The sequence below is a fragment of the Vidua chalybeata genome, chromosome 4, assembly GCF_026979565.1.
Source record: "Vidua chalybeata isolate OUT-0048 chromosome 4, bVidCha1 merged haplotype, whole genome shotgun sequence".
Taxonomy (NCBI): domain Eukaryota; kingdom Metazoa; phylum Chordata; class Aves; order Passeriformes; family Viduidae; genus Vidua; species Vidua chalybeata.
This window is the reverse complement of record NC_071533.1, coordinates 18,855,259-18,869,044: the sequence shown is the minus strand read 5'-3', so window position 1 is coordinate 18,869,044 and position 13,786 is coordinate 18,855,259. Positions and strand designations below refer to the sequence as shown.

Genomic DNA, 13,786 nt, shown 5'->3' with positions numbered 1-13,786 from the left:
CAAGTCCCACCAAGTCAGTGTTGCTAAACTTGTGTAATAACTCACCATCACCTCCTTTCCAAGCCAGAAAACAGAAAAGTCTCTCCCAAATAAAAATGGATCTAAAGCCTTTGCTAGGCTATGACATTCTTAAATCCTGCTGTTCCATCTGCCTCTCAAGCTAAGCCCACAGAGCTCTGAAGTCCTTTGTGCTTTCATCATTACACAGATCCACTCATTCCCTTTACCTCATTTTTTAAAATACATTTTTTTTTCTTTTCATCTTTACCTTATGTCTTCTCTTTTCATTTTAGAAATGCTACCTTGTCCAGGCTACTCCATTGTGGATTCTGACTCAAATGAAATATTTATGGCTCTAAATATTCTCTAACATCCAGCACCACAGGCCATATCCATGGCTGTAGACTTTCCACTAGGCTTGTTACATTAAGGCAGTGTAAGCCACAGATCACAGATTCCCAGTCTCTTTGTAGTCAGAGCTTGGTTGACATGACTGGAAATTATGTCTGCCACTGGGGTAAGCTCTTCCTCCTCTGCTCAGATAGCATAGGGCTGCAAACAGCTCCTAACTTCCCACTCCTTCCAGAGTCCTCTCTTACTCTTTCCAGCACTGAGGCTGCTATAAGATGTCCAGCTGGTGTCCAGAGCTAGGCAGAGGTTCTGCTCTACACTCCTTCATCCAAAGGGATGACATCCTCTTAGGAGCCATGTTTTTACATAGTTGTGATGCAAACAGCAAACTTTCTGCCAGACCTATAATCCTACCCCAAAATTAATATTTTCTATTATGTATCATAGAAACCTGACACCTGGTAAGTCATCCTGAACAGGAGTGGCCCCCCAAAAGGGTGGGCAGCACTTCACAGATACATCACAGAGCATTATGAGAGTGGTCTTAAGAATTTTAAAGCAAACGTTAAGAAGTTTAAACTGTTCTTGAATATAAAAACACATCTCTCCTGATAATTGAACTATTTTTAGTGGTTTAACTAGTGTCAGAACCAGTGATCTCATTCATGGGTGCAAATCACTGATGCACACACCATGTAAATACTTTTTGAAGGAATTTTGGCAGATATTTTCAAAGAACCTGCAGGACTTTTGATGCAATAGACCAGCTCCCTCAAAGAGCAGCAGTAACTTTCAACTTTGTCACATCCAGGATCAGTAGAAAACTAGGCATTATTCCTACTATCAGTGTTTCAGCAGTGTCACAGTTTGATCACAGCCAACAACTAAATACCACACATCCACTTGCTTGTCTTCCTCCACTCTGGTGGAGGTTAAAGGGTAAAACAAGTGGGTTGAGACAAGAATTGTTTGGTAATTGAAATGAAGATATGATAATAATAAGGGAGACAGCTAAAATAGAGAGAAATAAAGCTCAAGAAAAAAAAGTGTTGCACAATACAGATGCTCACCACCTACTGACCAATCCAGGACATCAAGGACAGCTTGACCCCAGCAGTGAGGTAGAAACTGCTGGCCAACTGCTCCCAGTTTATACACTGAGAATGGTGTATAACAGTGTGGAATATCCCGATGGACAGTTCAGGTCAGCTGTCCTGGATGTGTTCCCTCCCAGCTTCTTGTACACTTGCTCACTGGCAGAGCATGGGAAACTGCAAAGCCCTTGGCTTGGGGTAAGCACTGCTGAGCAACAACCAAAACATCAGCGTGTCATAAATGTTATTCTCATACTAAATCCCAAACACAGCACTGTACCAGCTACCAGGGAGAAAATTAACTCTGTCCCAGAAGAATCCAGAACAAACAGGAAAAACACCCTTTTGACTTAATCTTATAAATAATTGATCATTTCCCATGGGATAAAATAATTATGAAGCATAAAAATGCTGAAGAAAGGCAAACTCCACACATCAGGCATGAACAATTTCCAAAGATTTGCCATTTGGAATAAAAACCAGTGGCTTAAATCCCTCACCATAAAAAAAAAAAAAAAAAAAAAAGCCTCTTTGTCCTTTCTTGTCTTCAAAACCAGCTGTAAATATTTGCTAAACGTCACTGATAATCTCACAAGAAATCCTCACCAGAATTTTCCTTGGCTAGATAATAACACAGCATCTGAGAATGAGAAAGCAGGATGGGCCACTTGATACCATACCATCCAAATTTGTCTCTTGCTTGGACCTATTCACTCTTCTGTAAGCCAGTCCTGTACTCATTCCAGACTGTGCAACATGGCCAATTCTTTTGCTTTGACCTTTATAGCAAAGATCTCTCATTGGACTAAGCTATAATACAGTATTTCATGAAACAGACTCACTGGTAAGAGGCAGCATTTCAGGTGAAAACATCACTGTCTAATTGTTTACTTATATTTCAATCTTTTTTTTCTTTTAGGTGTGATTCTGAGGAATTCAGGACCTCTAGATCAAAGGAAGTGCACAGTACCTTATCATTTTAAAACAATTTTTTGGGTACTGCAGCTCTTTTGTCCATACCCTGTCATGGTGCACTTTGACCCTTTCATCATCCCTTTCTGTAAAAAAGAAGGGAAGGAAAAGTATAGCACCTCAGTTTCCCAGAACTAACTCATCTAACATAAATTCAGAAACAGCTGACAAGCAGTTGAATGACAGATTTGTGCCAAAGCAGTTTCTTAGAAGGGACAAGATCTTATTGGATTTTTTGCAAGAAAAAGCAGCCTGTCCTTACCTTACAGCAGTATGGCTACTACACATAAATTAGTGCTACTTGTTGATGGCTTGGCACCTGAAGGGGAAAGTTGTTGCTCAGGCAATTTACAATAAGTCTCCTATATCAATACCACTTCACAAGGTCTCTCTTATTTATTGGGTTGCCACCACCAAGTTTATTGCCTAAATCAATTCTTATTAATACTCGAGGAAACAACACAAAATCAAATAGAAATACCTTGTGGAAAAACCCAAACTATTGAGGTGAAAAATAATTTAAAATTGTTAGCTAAATCACCTTAATAGACAACCCCCCAAACTGGAAATTCATAGGCTGATACAATTTACATATCCACTGATTCAAAGGAGTCATATGTAGTGTACATGGATTTAAAACCTTGCTTTTTTTCAGGGGAGAAAATGTTTATTTTCCTCTACTTAAAGTTAGAACTAAGACCTTAAGCTATACGCAGTATCCAAGCATCCATTTCCCCTTTTTAAAGCTTCTAATTTGTTAGGTAATTAGGAAAACAATTACTGTTGCACTGTGGCCTTGCACACAGCAAATTCAGCATATCTAGCTGCTGATGGTGTGTGGGGGGGAAAGAAATAGCATCACACTTTTCTGGCCAAAGCCCTTTCTGGCATCACTTCTCCTAAATGCAATGTTTCCGAGCAGCCAAAGACCTTGTGGAAAAACTGGTTCTGAGTGGCAGGTCTTGCCAGCCCTTCCCATGCTGACTAAAGGAGATGTTCACTCCAAATTTCATGTCCTCACTCTCCTCAGTGGCTGCTTCCCCCCAGCAGCAGCACAGAGGGACACACCTCTCCTAGGTACCAAAAATCCTGTACACTATTTTTTGATGCAGCAGCTTTTTGCTGAGAACATCTGAATTTGTTAAGGAAGGGATGCTATAAATATGGCCCATCTCTGGTGAGGTTTGGTGGGATTCACAGGCCTGACAAACCAACTTAGAGTTGAAGAATCCTCCAAACTTCTGTGTGTGTAAGAATCCAATCCCTTTTGAGAGGTGGCTGCCAGGAGGCCAAGGCTGGATACACTTTGGATTCCTTGCTTTTTTTCTGTATTGATGCAGATTTTGTTTCCTGTACAGAAAAAAACAGGCTTGCTTGCTTTAAAAAAATTCAATGTGCTTGTGTAAGTCAGGCCATATGTCAAACATTCAGAGAGCAGCATAATAAAAAGCAAGTGCTATGAAAAGCTTCCAAACTTTTGACAAAAGCTGGAACTACAGCCTTTTAGTATTTGTAACTACAGATCATCCCCCTTAGCTTGTTTCCAGCAAGTAGTTCACCTGTTGGTCAGGCATAGGCACTAAATTGAGCACTTTCTCTTATCCTCTTTGTCACAGTGGTTCTTCTCATGCTCTGAAAGGCCCAGTTCTACATTGTTTTTTTGAATAAGACAGAGGGAAGGACCACAGACAAACCGGAGTTTTGAGCACTGTCTGTGCCATCCCCCATATGAGTCCTGAAGCCCCTAAGAGATTAACAAAATCAAGAGTACAATTTATAAATGCTGAAATATTGTTATCACTGCAAAATAATGAAGTAAAAGACCTCTGTGCTCTGCGAACTTTCTGTTGATGCATTTCAACTCTTTCCCTGACTTGAGATCAATTGTGCTAAAATGCTGCAATTTCCTGAGACATTCAGATCCTTTTGTCATTGCTGTATTTTTGACATTGCTTTATTTTTGACATTGAACGGAAATCACAAAACTTCACTTGGCAGCTCTGCTGAGCCCCTTCTAGTTTACATAGAGAGAAACAAAAGTGAAAAACTGACCTCATTTAAGTGCCTAACCTGTGAGCTGAGCTTCTCTGAACATCTTGTCTTCTATGCCTGGCCAGAATTCTTTCCAGTAAGATCTTAGTAAAATAGGTGACATTGCTTTCACTTAAGTTTAAACACCTGAGCCTGTCACTTTACAACCACTTTGATAGAACCAGACAGATCATTCTCCAAAGGCAGTTCAGTGATTTTAAAGAGGATTTCAGTCAGTAGTTTGGATTATTTAAATATCCAAATGTTAGTGCACATGGACCCCATTTTACACCCTTGGGGTAGATGAAGACTATGGGGCTTCTCTGACAGATGAAAATTGAAGCCATAATTACAAGACTCTCAAGAGTTTCCCAATGCCCAGTTTGCAGTAGCCTACCACAGGGAAATTGGGAAGATAGAGGACAAAGTCCATCCAGAGGACAACATAGCAGCTCTCACAGAGCACCTATGTGTTTGCCTGTCTAACAACGACTGGCAGCCGCAAGCTATCAGAGAAATGCTGTCACAATAATGAGACAAGCAAACAGAGAGACAGGTCTTTTTCAGAAAGTAATCAGTTTTTAAAACAACACAACACTTTCCACTTCAGTTTACTTATACATTTACAAGCTGACAATGCTATAAATTTGAAGAGAACTGTCTTCCATTCTACTTTGATAAATAGATTACAGACAGTATGACAGCCTTTTTAAATTAAGGACCTGACTTTCATCAAGAGAGATTTCACAGAAATATCCCCCTCAGCAAACTTAACCTGAACTTTCTCAATCATAAGCACAAAGCCATGCATCCACCCCTTCAGGAAGTATTTGTTCTGTCCAAAACATTTTTTTCTCCCTGTAGTAATTCCTGTCATAAACTCATTGTCTTGCTGGTGATGATTGCATTACTTGTTTTTTGGGCCACAGTCCTTAGATTGCTCTCCACAGAGGAGTAGTGCTATAGATCCATTACACAATGCGTCAATACTACTTCAGCCTACTGAAATGCTTCCTTAGATACACACTTCGAGATAATAAAGGGTTATGAAATTACAGTTTATAGCTTTTAACTAGCAGAACCTTGATAGGCTTGCAAACAACTCCTCTTTTCAGCATGAAAATGGGAAACAAGTTCCACACCCCAAGATTTTAAGAGCAAGCTAGATCTATAAACCAGCTAAATGGATTAGGTGACTCTTAGACATTAACAAATGTCACACTACTGTTATCCAAACATAAAAGTCTTGGGACCATAAGATGGCAAATACAGCGGTTCATATGCGGCATCTTCTACCTCCTCACAAAGCATCCATCCATGCTCTGACGTAAGCTTAAATGTTTTGAGAGAGATTAAAGTTGTGAGAGAGTTATTCCCACCATAAAGTACCTGAGTTGCCAGTCTCTTTCTTATTCTGCTTGAAATGCTGAAAGGTTTTGAATGTTTTAAGCAGAGCTGGGCATCAAACCTTCATCTCTCCACATCCCCAACACACAGGCTAGGTATGGGGCTGCTGCCTGTTAATCAATAACTTTTGAACATAAGCTTCTCCAACCCCTTCAATCTCTTCTTGGACTTTTAAAACACAGGCAGAGAAATGTCTAGAATGTACAGACAGCTGCTTATTGTCTGTGCCCATATGAGATGAGGTCTGCTCTGGGAAACACAGGACTTAAGATGCAAAGACCGTTTGGGTACTTGGGGTATTCAGCAGACGACTTGTGGCCTGTACACTGATTCAGCCACAGAGGGCCTTTTAAACAATACTGATTGTTGAAATACTGAGAGGAATCTCTTCTCAGCCTCTTTGTGCTCTGGTTTGCTAGGAATAATACAGAGAATAGCACTTTCCTGCCTCGCAGTGTGGTTTGCAAAGACAAAGAAACCTAGGTAGCTCAATTATGTGTGTTAGAATACCAAAGACTGATTTGAAGAGTCAATCACTCCAAACCTATTTTTCACCCAAAGTATCCACTCTCAAAAGAAAAAATGAGCTACATACATTTTACATCAGCTTGTGCATGAAGAAAGATGGGGTTAGTGGATGGAGACATTTCACACTGAAGCATACAAATTGGCTCACCGTGGGAGTGAGGGAGATGAAAATAACTTTCAGAGTTAAGCAATGACCCCAGGCCAGTCCAGTACAGGAAACGCCATCCAGTCTGCAAAAGTAACACCTGCATCTTCAAAAAGTGAAAGAGTCCTTTTACCAGCAGAAGCTAAAAATATATTCCCTGAATAACTCAAAGGTAAATGTATTTTGGAAGGGAAAGTGGGGTTGACTGAAGGGAACCCCCAGAGGGATGCAAGTCATCAGATGTAATAGCTGAAACTCTCTTCTAGGATTTCTCTGCATAAAGAATCTGAGATGTAGGGCATGTGGGAGGACATAATCTCTCATGAGGAAACTCTAAAGGAACTCCCCTGAGTACACTGAGAGGTACTTTGTAGATCAGTGAATTTATATCAAGTGTAGTTTGCTTTCTTTCCTTCTCCTGTAATTTGCAACTTGGATCTAGTTTGTAATTTGGAGGGTTTGGCATGTTTCATGTCCTTTTATTTCCAGTTTTACCTTTCCCAATCTGAGTCGAAGAGGATTTTCTGATGCCCAGCTAGCATCAAGACAGGGTGCAAAAATGCTTAAAGCCAGGCATTAGTGCAGCAGCTGCACACGTCTCCTGCACATTTCTCCCAAGTGTGAAAATCTTAGCTGTGACAGGTGAGGAGGAACTGCCTGCCAGTGGTCAGAGATTGATGGGAAAGCCCTCTGGTATGGGGTAAGGCCATCAGAGCATATCTGAATCCCAGGGAACCATTTGCGACAGTGTGCAATGTTATTGAAAGATAAAGCCATTGGGCTTGCACAGTTGGGCCTTATAGAATCAATTTGCAGCTTACAAGCCTCAGCATCGTGGTTTCTGTCCTGCAGTGTGAGAATTTGTTTCTATCAAGTTTGCTACAAATTTTTGACAGGAGTCCTGACTTGTCTCACGGCAGTGTCAGTCACAAACAAGTTCCTAGGGAGCAACAAGCTACTGTATGTCAAATAACCAAGTGTGCTTAGCCTTCCTCCATCCAGCTACTCTGAATGCTCTTGAACTTGCTAAGATACATTTGGCCAGTCATGCCTTTACTTGTAAGTATCCTCAAGACTTTGTTACAGCACTTCAGTCCTCAAAAATCTCATCCAGCTTTAATGTTGAGCCTAAATGTCAAGAACTATCCCTGTGCTCTTTCTGCTTCCAAATTATATTTGACACATGATGTTACAATTTTCAAGCTAAGTTGTTTCCTTTTGGCATTCACAAGTAGTCTTAAAGCTTCACAGTTCAATCTGTCATGGCGTGATCGCATCCTAACAGAATCATCAGCTCAGAACTATCCCCTCCCAGGGGTAATTGAGTAGTATTCCTACAGCAGGGCAGCAGATTATTTAGAGGGAAACATAGAATTAAAGTATTTTTTGCTTCTTTAAATACAGCTCACCAGAGGGAAATGAAAAGCAGACTGCTATGGCTGCACAGTCAAGTGTTTGAAAGAAGAGTGGTGATACCCTAATTTATGCAAGTTGCTTTGTCCTCTAAATTGTTCATAAAAACTCCATTTCATCTACATATGCTTCTCTAATTATTTTACACAACCAAACTCTTGAAGGAAATGGTATCATGCACCAGGACCAGGTAACAATTGCATAGACTGGGGGAAGCAAGTTATGAGCACACGTACAAGTTAATACATGTGAAAATCTTTAAGCATTTTAAGCATTGTGAAAGTCCCCACAGTCATATGCACACAGGCAAAAAGGGCATAATCCATAATCCTTCATGTACAGAGGATCTTACAGGTTCTCTTTCACTTGTAAGAAGCTAGTTTTGTATTAATTAGTGAGCTCTAATCAGTAGGCTCAAACATGCCAGTAACCTACTGCACAAATTTTGTATCAACACATTAGGATTATTATTGCATTTGCACGAACATTGTCACAGAGTTTTGATGGCTTTAATTGAGACATGCTTTCTCTGATTATATTTTAACAAGATTTATGAATAAATACCACAGCAAGAAGTCTGAAACATCTGGATGAGTCTCTTTCAGAATCATTATGACAGCATTTATTTTATCAGAGTCACTGGAAAATACTCTTATCTCTGGTTACATGACAAGCAGCAAGAATTCAATCTGTGCGTCTGGTGTGTAGGCTGATTGCTATCCCTTTAATAGTCTGCATTGTTAACAGCTGTGTAGCTTCAACTGTTTGAAAGCCTTTTTCCTTCATAATGGAACAAAAAAAGCTTCCCACATGCCACCCCCCAAATATAACCACTTCTCTCCCTTTCAGTGAGGATGCATGCTTCTAGGGAAGCTAAATCCCAGCATGCTCTTTTAGAGACTGACCTTTGTAGAGATGCTGTCTGTCCTAGATCAAGTGACATGTTAATATAATGGGAAAAGGTGTTACTGAAGGTAGTAATCACAGCCAGAGAAATTAAAAATAGAGGGATATTAAGTCAGCCACCCACTTTTCCCTTTCTCTTTAACAGCATAAGTCCACAGAGAAATAAGGAAAAAGAGAAGTCCAATTTGAAATTCTCCTTAATTGTCAACAGAGAAAATATGTTCCAAGATCATTGTATAACATGGATATACTATTCAATTGTTTCCAAAACCATCTTTCCTACAACACTCTACCATGAGCTTTTTAGCATGTCTTGTTCAGCTGTTGTATGAGATAGCAAACCTCTTTGCAATGAATGACCAGGAGTAAAGTTACAGGATAAATGGTAACCAAACCTAAGAACACCCTACCAACTGATGTCCAAGATGAGCGCAGTGCAACTTAACATTTTTTTAATATTAAAAAAAAAAAATAACAAAAGAATGCCACAACAAGTGACAACACTCACCATTCTTTTCCTCTGATACTTTGAGGGATTTAATTTCTATTTGCAAATCTCAAAATCCACTCTAAAGAATGAGAAACCGCTGTGTGCTGATCAGCGGAGGATCAGTGACCTGCTCTCTTGGCTAGTGAATTTTGCTGGTGAGAAACAACATAAAAAAGCACGCATTAGGACTTCTGTATACTCAGGCTCTGCAGCATCTTAGTACAATGCTTTTGGATCATTTGACTCCGTATCATCACACAATGAGAGATCTTCCTACAGTCGTTGCTATTGAGAACATATCAAGTCTTTGCAGCAAAATGAATTATCACTGTTTAGGCATTCAGACCAAAAAATTAACTATCTAGTGAAGTTCTTTGTTTAGAGACCCTCAGGGTGGGTGAAGGGGCGAAGCAGACGCGAGTACTTATTGTGTTCTTGTTTCCCCCAGTTGTATGGATTTATGTTATTATTATAAAAAATATGCCAGGCATATTTAGTGGCAATATTTTTATTAATTGTTGTTCAGGGAACTCAATTCTGAATGAACAGATGTTACTCCATTAAAGTAAACCACAGCACCTCTTTTGAGAGAAAAAAATGATGTTTACCTGAGACAGTGGTTTTGCAAGAACCTTTATGTCTTTATTACTTTACTGGTAGAAAAACAAGCCTTATAACAATAGCATTTAACAAAGAAATAGTATAATAAAATAAAAGGTAGAGTTAATTTTCTGTATATGTTTCTTCAGTGAGGCTGAAGACCAAAAATTTTATTATGGAGTTTGCATGACAGTAATACAGATTTTTCAGCACTTAATTAAGTACATGTTAGGTATATGTAATTATTTTTTGCCAAGAAGAGGTGTCTATTGTTTAATTTTGTCCCATATGTACATATTTCACATATGTCTTACAGTCAAGAATCCTTACATCCCATCTTGATCATCTTTTAGGAAACAGTACAGTGCAAAGCATTTGTGTGCATATACCACAATTAAAACATGTAAATTGAAAACATATAACAGTCAAATGTTCATTGTAAAAGGCTGCAGAACAAAACCACAGACTGACACATTCATTGCCACAAGCCATTACCACATACTGATGTAGGGACCTGGGCAAATCTGCTGTGAAATCCACAAACTAAGTCAAATCTTGCCAAACCTTGAAAGGATCTGCATAATTTTGCTAATAGTCATCAATTCACACATTTCTATTTGCACTATCAGGGGAGTTGAGCACCCTATTCAGGTAACCATGTTACCCAGAACCTTGGGGTCACCACCACAACCACAGCAGGTAGCTGGGAATGACCATCCATTGCAAATCCCAGCTCTGGACAAAGGGAGTTTCCAGGGCTCACCAGCTCTGAGATCAGACTATCATTACCCAAGTCTCAGCAAAGGCCTGCAGTCCCCACGTGGCAAACAGCCAATCTGGGCTGGCAGGAGGCATCCCAGTCCGTGGCAGGGGGTTGAAACTAGATGATCTCTAATGTTCCTTCCAACAAAACCATTCTATGATGCTATGATTCTATGATTCTACAGTTCCATGATTCTACTGGCAGTGAACAACTGGTCCTCTAACTGCAACAAAAGTAACATCTGAAATGCAGCCATGCACCTATTTTTTCCTCAATTATTTTTTTCCCCGTTGTTTATTTATTCCACATCCACCTTGGACTGCTATCTGAATTGCTGGGAGCTATAAACCACCACAGATGTGATTCTTGTTCATGTAAGGAAGGATAGTACAAGCCCTCAAGACCCCCAGCTGGACAGAGTTGGATTACTGAAGCTTGGCAGAGAACACACAGAAGTAACGAGGATGGGAACTTCAACTATGTGTCCAAAGCCTCATGCAGGAAAATCTCTGTTGGCACTGCACCACTTCAAGGCAGCTCCTGTGAATCTGACTGAAGACCCAGCAACAGACTTCTGTTAATTCCATACTACTCTCTTCTATATGTGTCACCTCTGAGACCCAAAGCTGTCTACTTAGAAAAAAACATGGCTTCAAGGGTGCTTTGTTTCAGTTTTGGAAGTAGGTTTAGCCAAACATCTTGTAACTTCAGCTCAGTTTTGCAGGGTACACATACTTTGAGGAAGTGGAAAGTACCAGTAATGCAGCACAGCCAGAGCCATGTGGTGCTGCCTAGATAACAGTGGGTCCAGTAGGACACATGGACAAGGAGGGAAATCTTTGGGCAATGTACAAGGCACAAAATTAGTCAAAACACTGAAAAAGATTAAGAAAATTAAACCTCTGCTTCCAAGTTAGCCTGGGCTGATCTAATCACTTGCTGTCACATTCCTGATTTTTTTTGGTTTTGTCCATCACAAACTGTGTCCCTTTCTCTATGCCAGCACTGGTCTTCCTCCAACTCTGCACTGAGCCATTTCAGTTTGCTAAGCTGGCAGACAGTAAGTCACCACATCTGCTAGGGAGAAGGTATTGTGTGCTCAGCTCTGATCTTCCCACCAGATAGCCTGCCTTTTGATCAGCATAGGGTGGCTCCACAGCCATCCCTCAGACCCTTTGAAAAGCTTCCCAGGCTAAACTCTCAGGGCTCTTCTAACACCATCATTCTCCTTTAACTTGAGATAAAAATTGCTTTTTCTCCTGGTTTCTCAGAATAAGAGGATAACAAAAGTCCTCTTTTGAAATACGGTTACTCAGATTTTACATGGATGGATCACTGGACAAATTACTGTGCTAGAAACCTCTTTCTTGAAATCCCTCTAGAAGCAACCCAGCAGCCTAGATTTGATGGATATTTACTTCCACGAAAGGCCATCAGCCAATCATTCATAGCATCTGTAGTCCTCACCAAATTCCTCAGAATTAAAAGTTCCCCTCTTTAATACTTCAGAGAACATCCTTTATCCTTTAACCCCTCTGAAACACACCAGAAAGAAGGTCAGATTTCATAAACTGTTGGCATTTTTACTGAAGATATTCCACTCTCCCTTCACACATATTGAGCACATCCTTCTTTCTCTCTTCCATACAAGCACTTAGTTCACATAGGAAGAGCAACTGACCCAACTATCAATTTCCTCTTCTTTTTGATTTTTGCTTAAAAGAGGAGGTAACAACATGCAAAAGCTCTCTTATAGGCAAATACTTCAGATGCTGCTTAGATAAGATCTGTATTACAAATTCTCAAGAGTCTTCCCTTGAGAGGAGCTTTTTCTCTCCCTGAAATAGTTTGTCGAGTAAAGAGGAATGTTTCTAGATGGGAGTCTAACCAGAAAAATGTGAACCTGAAAGCAGGTATTTAAGTTACTGGCTGGGACCATCAGGGAAAAAAAAAGAAATATCCCAGTGCCTGCTTCTTCAGCAACCCCGTAATGAGAAACAAAATGATGACAGAAAGCTGCACAAGCCAAATGCAAAAGCATTGCCATGTAAGTACACTTGACAGCAAAATGAATGCATGAAATCCAATGTTTGTGCTGGCGGCTCCCTTTTACTCCTCTTTAGGCTGTATAATACAATTTGAATGCCATGGGCCTAAGCTGCAGATGAGCAGTCAGCTGTAAAGTTGGTTGTGCTAAGCTTGACGTAGCTTTCTCTAATTTGTCTTGGTGTGAGTTTAGGCCTCTGCTGAGTACACAAGCAAAACTTGATCATTCTCACATTAATTAACACCTGCAACATTTGAATGCAAAATTGCTTTAGACATGCCCAACACTTAATTCCATAGAAATGGGAGAGCTGTTAAAGCATGGATTGCTCCAGTAATTTAAAATCCTTGTGCAAAGTAATTAAAAACATAATTGTGCTTCCAATTGTTAAGACACTTCATTACTTCCTCAATACTCTGTTACTTTCTTGGTACCAAGTCCCAAATGTGTTTAGCTGCCAATACTTCCTAAAGCCCACAGAGGAAATTCAGTTTCAAACCAAAATATGCCTACAATAGTTATTCCCAAAATGACTGCAAATACTTAATTACAGAGTACCAAAAAATCTTCACGTTCCTTCCCTCCAACTTGCCTTATCCAATGGATTAATTCCTATTTCCCTACTCCCCCACAAAACTTTTAGAAGTTCTGTTTTCCTTTTAGAAGCAGGCATCCAGTGTGGAATAAAGAGAATAACTGCAGCCAGATGTATTATGGCTGTCAAAGTAATTTATATAAATAATATTTTGAAGGCTAGATATCAACGTGGATTGAATTTTATAGTTGATTTTCCAATTCTAGATATCTGGCCACGTACAAATACTCACTTCATTCAAAAGATACAACTGTGCATCTACAGGAGATAACATTAGTATCTAATAAACTAAGACATTTGTAGTCTGAAGTTTTTGAGGCTCCTAGTATTATGGACAGACTTCTTTACAGGTAAATAGTCATTTTGAAGCACTAAAATACAGTAGTTAGAGCCTGTCAGTGTGACATACATATTAACCCCACTTAGTTGGCTACTTTAACAGTA

The 13,786-nt window shown here is 39.8% G+C and overlaps 1 long non-coding RNA gene across 1 annotated transcript in view; it reads right to left on the bottom strand.

The window, feature by feature from the left end:
• Positions 1-13,786, bottom strand: part of LOC128787552 (uncharacterized) — a 47,546-nt gene that overhangs the window by 22,475 nt on the left and 11,285 nt on the right. The window contains exon 2 of the long non-coding RNA XR_008430738.1: positions 9,356-9,489. This is a non-coding gene — a long non-coding RNA (uncharacterized LOC128787552). The remainder of the gene's footprint in view (positions 1-9,355; positions 9,490-13,786) is intronic.